Raw genomic sequence first — 6,266 nt, 5'->3', positions numbered from 1 at the left:
CTCAGCAACCCAACTCACTCAAGGGCCTCCTGGCTTGCTCCCTGTTATTTTCTCTCTTGTGAATGCTTTCCTTACTTGATCCTGACTTTGGGGGATACTTTTCTAGCAGTTAGTTTTGCTTCCTTCTCATTACAACTAGAATTCTCTAGCCATGCTTCCTTAGGTGACCCTGGTTAATCATCTCACCTGGTCCAATCATAACTCTGGGTGTATTACTGCGGCCCCACGAATGTGACACAAATGTCAATCTGTATATTTATTAAATTAGTGCTAGCTTTTGTGACAACAAACCCCTCAAATTAGTGGCTTAGCACAAGAAAAGTTCATGTTTTTCATATAACAACCCAATTCAGTTGTTCCTGATTAGCTCCAAGTAATCGCCCAGGAAACCAGGATGATAGAAGCTCTACCATCTTCAGCATGTGAATCCCATTGTGCCAGCACCCAGCAGACTGGATTAATCTGGTACCATGCCTGCAAACCTGGGAGATTTTTATGGGCCAAGCCTGGAAATGGTGTTCGTCACTTCTCCCCCACATTCCACTGGATAGAATTCAGCCATATGTGTCCACCTTCCTGCAGTGTTTGCCCAGATGAAGAAGAAATGAGTTTTGGTAAAAACACAGTGTTTTCTGCCACAATAAAGCCAGTAGTGACCCCTTTGTTTCTGGCCAGAGTATCCCAAAGAGAGGAGACTACCTGGGATGATGGGATTCTCTGTTTGATAGTGGCCCAGAAGAATTACCCCATGTGCAGGCCCAGCTTCCTTTTTGATACTTTTATTTTTATTTTTTATTTTTTTAAAGATTTTATATTTATTGAGAGAGAGCATGCATGAGCGAGGGGGAGGTGCAGAGGGAGAGGGAGAAGCAGGCTTCTAGCTGAGCAGGGAGCCCCATGTGGGGCTCAATCCCAGGACCCTGGGATAATGACCTGAGCCAAAGGCAGACATTTAACCAAGTGAGGCACCCAGGCGCCCCTTTTCGATACTTTTAGAAGACAGATTTGCCTTGGTATCCTTATGTCATTGATGAACTGTGTACCCCAGGTTGTGAAATTTATGGGGAGGCAGAATGAGTGACAATCATTGATATAGTCAGGGCCCAAAGTTGCCTATATCTCAGATTCTTTTACCCCTAAAATACTGTATTTCAAGGGTGTGTGTGTGTGTCTGTGTATAATAAGCCCAGTTAGCTGATTGAAAGTACAAAGCCCCACCAAGATCTACTGAGTCAGAAGATTTAATAAACAGTGTGACTGATCCCTGTTCTGCCATTTAGGAGGTTCTCTTTCGTCCATTGTTTCCATACCTACATCTCAGATGGATATGAGGAGAATGAGCTATCTAATAGTAACATCTTGGAGCAGTCTGCTTCAGGTTAGCAAAGTTTTGGGGTTCTGGGAGTTGATTTAGAGCTCAAGTAAAGCAACTTCCTTAACAACTTATGAAGGTTTCTACCTCCCACTGCCCTTTTCATTCCCTGAGTTCCATGGGCTAGGAACCCAAAGTCAGATGTCCTATCAAAACGTAGTTTGTGAATTGTGTTCAGTCTCTTAGCAGCCAGCCTTGCGTTAGTCTCAGACATTGGCTCATGCACTTGACTCTCAGCTGAATGGCTTCCATTTTGCTCTGTGCCTAGGGATAAAATTAAACCATAGCTATGGTAAGAGTCACCAGTAATTTGCCTTTTGCTTGCAGGCTCATTTCCCAGCTTCTTTGCAATTAGGTTAGTTGTTCTCTTTGTCAGTTTAGAGTGCATAACAGCAGATAGTTGAATGGGAAAATATCCCAATTTTGGTCTCCTGGAACAACTCCCCCCTGCCTTTCCTGGCACGAACCTTAGCTGACAGGAAAGCATTCCATTTTTCCAACACTGGTTTCATTTCATTGGACTTTTAGCCATCTTGGATTGCAGGCTACAAACAGAAGTGGACTTCATTAGCATATCCCTACTTTTCATTCCTTTCTGCTTTCAAATGGCCAGTTTCAGCCTAAGTGAATCTTTTCTTTGTAGGCCCTTCTAGAAAGCCACAATAAATAACATTCTCCAAACTCCTAACTCATTTCCTGTCAAGTCTTTTATTGGGGAAGCTGCAAGAGGCACATGGTCTCAGTCCCCAGGTACAAATAGAAGACGAGATACTCCTTAGTTACTTTCTCCCCAGTTTTTGCCTATTCCATCTTGTTTATCCATTACTTACACTATGCCACTTCTGGTTTCCTTCCTTCCTTCCTTCTTTCCTTCCTTCCTTCCTTCCTCCCTCCCTCCCCCTTTCTCTCTCTCTTTCTTTCTCTTTTCTCTCTCTCTCTCTTTCTTTCTTTCTTTCTTTCTTTCTTTCTTTCTTTCTTTTTCTTTCTTTCTTTCCTTCTTTCGGAATTCAGTGAGTACTTTTTCCCATTGTAAGTGACAGAAAACCAAACAATCTGGTTTGTGTCTAGGGAACAAGCTGCTCACTGGGGCCCAGAGTATGTGGACTAAAAGTGGGGGAAGAAGTACATGGTTCTCTAGAGAAAAGTTGGGGTACAATGAATAAAATGATGGTCTATGCATATTGGGTGGTCAAAAAACAACAAATTTCTATTATATTTGGTTTCTCAGCTGAGCTGCTGAATGGTACTGGAGACTATCACACAACTCTAAAGATTGGTGACATGTCAAGATTATGTTCTTCAATTTTATTTTGACCTAAGCAGTACTTAGCAAACTTTTCCCATTGCCCTGGTCATCTCTTTTATAGGTTCCAAAATGATTATTCATAAGCCTCACCATTATTCCTTAGATACAACTACCCATTTACCTTCAGCAGACAACCTTGCCTTTTACTTCCTATGGAAAGTTGTGGAAAAAAGAGGAGACGTCTCTCAACCTCTTGTTTCTACATATGCAAACTTGTCTATATTGAAATGACTTGTGCCCCTGCTGGTGCAGCCACTCTGGAAAACAGTATGGAGGCTCCTCAAAAAGTTGAAAATAGAGCTACCATACAATCCAGCAATTGCACTACTGGGTATTTACCCCAAAGATACAAATGTAGGGATCCGAAGGGGTATGTGCACCCCGATGTTTATAGCAGCATTGTCCACAATAGCCAAACTGTGGAAAAAGCCAAGATGTCCATCGACAGATGAATGGTTAAAGAAGATGTGGTGTATATATATACAATGGAATATTATGCAGCCATCAAAAGGAATGAGATCTTGCCATTTGCAACGACGTGGATGGAACTGGAGGGTGTTATGCTGAGTGAAATAAGTCAGAGAAAGACATGTATCATATGACCTCACTGATATGAGGAATTCTTAATCTCAGGAAACAAACTGAGGGTTGCTGGAGTGGTGGGGGGTGGGAGGGCTGGGTGATAGACATTGGGGAGGGTATGTGCTGTGGTGAGTGCTGTGAATTGTTCAAGACTGTTGAATCACAGACCTGTTCCTCTGAAACAAATAATGCAATATATGTTAAGAAAAAAAAAAGAAGATAGCAGGAGGGGAAGAATGAAGGGGGAGAAATCGGAGGGGGAGACGAACCATGAGAGACGATGGTTCTCTCTGAAAAACAAACTGAGGGTTCTAGAGGGGAGAGGGGTGGGAGGATGGGTTAGCCTGGTGATGGGTATTAAAGAGGGCATGTTCTGCATGGAGCACTGGGTGTTATGCACAAACAGTGAATCATGGAACACTACATCAAAAACTAATGATGTAATGTATGGTGATTAACATAACAATAAAAATTAAAAAAAAAAAAAAGAAATGACTTGTGCCCCTTTCCTGATCCTGTGTCCTGCACTCCAGGCTTCTCCTTTATAGGAAGCCCTCAACTATCATTGTGCTCTCTCCCTCCTATATTTGCATAGCTTTCCCTCAACCTGCTTTTCTCTCCCAGGCAGAGCTGGGTTTACCATAAAGCTAATAAAGCTTAAATAAACCTCAGTGCTTCTCACTTGTCTGAGCCCCTTTCAAGGCTTTGGGCAGGAATTTAGCAGTGTGTTCCCAGGGTCGTGTGTGCAATGTACAAATGTAAGATCTAGGAATGGTAATATTTATGTATATAGTTTCTCATTCACTCCAAGACCATTCTCTCTTTTGACTTCGACTTACCTTCTGTCATATTTCCTTTGTGTTTGGGGAATTTTGTAGGTGTTTTGGGATCCAAATTGAATTGGGGACACACTTTAATTCTAGTTTAGTGGGATGCATATACAGTGAAGTTATTACTAGCAAATCTAGTATAGGAATGGTTTCCAGGAATACTCCTACTCCCCACTGTGCTGATGCATGCTACACTGTGACATGAAGGTGCTGTATGAATGCATCTTTCAGTGCTTGGCACCAGAAGTATAGTGGAGAAGAAATGATGTTTGAAATGTTTGGAGCCAGAAACTAATTTATGCAAAATTCTTCCAATCTTCATATATGTAAAATTAGAAATGGATAATTAAATTTTCATTGAAGCCTAGTAAAACAGATGTTCTCTTCCTGTTAGGAACATATTCACTAATGCAGTAAAAACCCAGCTTACATATATGTTTCTTTTGGGATGAGAATAATGTGAAATAGAATTTATCAAAATTTCCGTGTTTGCAAGGTGGAAACCTTTAGCAGTGTTACAGATGACAAGTATCTATATTGAAGTCTCATGTTTTATACATTCTGACCATTAATATTAAAAAATAATTTTTTTATTGAGCAATCCTATTAGAATAATGCCTGAGTTATCTTCTTGTTATCAGTGATAAATCCTTTGCTATCTGTTCCCAAAGCATAGCACTATATACTCCATAATGCTCCTCACAGTCATAATTCCTTCTTTATTGCTTGCCTTTTGCAATGTGTAAACTCTACTAGGTAAGGACTGTGTCACCATTGTTCATGTTTGACCGTAGTCATCACTTCTTTGTTCTCTTTGCTAATGGAACCCTGTTTCGATATCAACTCCTATCCTCTCCCCAACTCAGCCCATGCTCCTCAGTAGACTGTCTTCTTGCCCTGCCCCAAGACTATTCCCAATTGATCTAATATCCATCTTCTTTGTCAATTAATTTTTCAAGATTGGGAATGTGGTGCAATTTGGGCTAATGAGGCACAAGGAGAGATTTGACAGGAGCATTTGCTTCATCTCCTAGGGAAGCAATTCTCTCTTCTTCTGGACATGTGATACTTGGAAATAAGTCCTATCCTTCCTATCAGATTGAGGGTGAAGTCAATATGCAGAGAAAGGGAAAACCAAGAGAATCTTAGTGAAATAGAGCTGGAGTCATGGATCATGTCACTCCTGAAACCATATCACTACTGGGCTTCTGGTTATGTAGGTCAATAAATGTTACTTAAGGCAATTTGAGTTGGGTTTTCTATTACTGGTAGCCCAGTGCACCATATCTAAGCAATATTCCTGTTCCCTAGCACTCAACAAATGCTTGTTGAATTGAACAGAAAGTTCTTTCATATATATGATACATGTATCTTCCTTTGTATATAGTTTGTCTTTTTTTCTTAATTTTTTGTTTTGTTTAATTTTAAGATAATAAACATTCATTTTTGATAGTCAAAGCAATATAGAACTAGGAAAGAAAACTTTAATCTCTACTTTCTTCTTACTACACCTTCCTGAGGTAACCAGGGTTAACCATTGATTATATATACTTATGTATTTTCCTCTATGCTTATAGAAACTGAAAGCCTTCTATTGTGTTTAGTTTTGTTTGCTTGTTTATTCATTTTACAAAAATGAGGTCATACTGTATGCATTATTGTACAGTACCTTTATTAAAAATCGATAGATCATAGCTGTTTTTATGGGTCAGTCAACATAGATATAACTCATTCTTGTTAATAACTACACACAATGGCAATATCTCGGTGCATCTTTGCCCTGCTTAAATGTTTCTCACAGAGTTTTATTCAAATTCTTTTCTGCAGTTATATGCCTGAGCCTTTAATTGTTTCCTTATTTACTATTCCACCTTCATTATGTCTCCAAATTTGGAACATTAGAAGAAAACAGTGGTTGATGGAGTGGCTTAGACAACGTGAGGTGTATGTAAACTTTGCTAGTGTTATGGCATCTACCATAGTTTACCATCTTGAAATTGAAGATTTATTTTTCTTTTCTTAAAAAAAGCAGGTTGTCCTTTCTTCTGCTTATTATACTAGCTGGAAATGTTTTCCCTGTGCCCTTTGCAAGGAACTGCACCTAGGGGAGCAGCCCTAGGGAGGCGTTACAGTGCAAGTAATAAAGTAATGGTTTCATGAGGGGTCCAGAAATTAG

Source organism: Mirounga leonina, unplaced genomic scaffold, assembly GCF_011800145.1.
Source record: "Mirounga leonina isolate KUSES-001 unplaced genomic scaffold, KU_Mleo_1.0 Mir_53, whole genome shotgun sequence".
Classification (NCBI taxonomy): domain Eukaryota; kingdom Metazoa; phylum Chordata; class Mammalia; order Carnivora; family Phocidae; genus Mirounga; species Mirounga leonina.
This window is presented reverse-complemented; position numbering follows the sequence as displayed.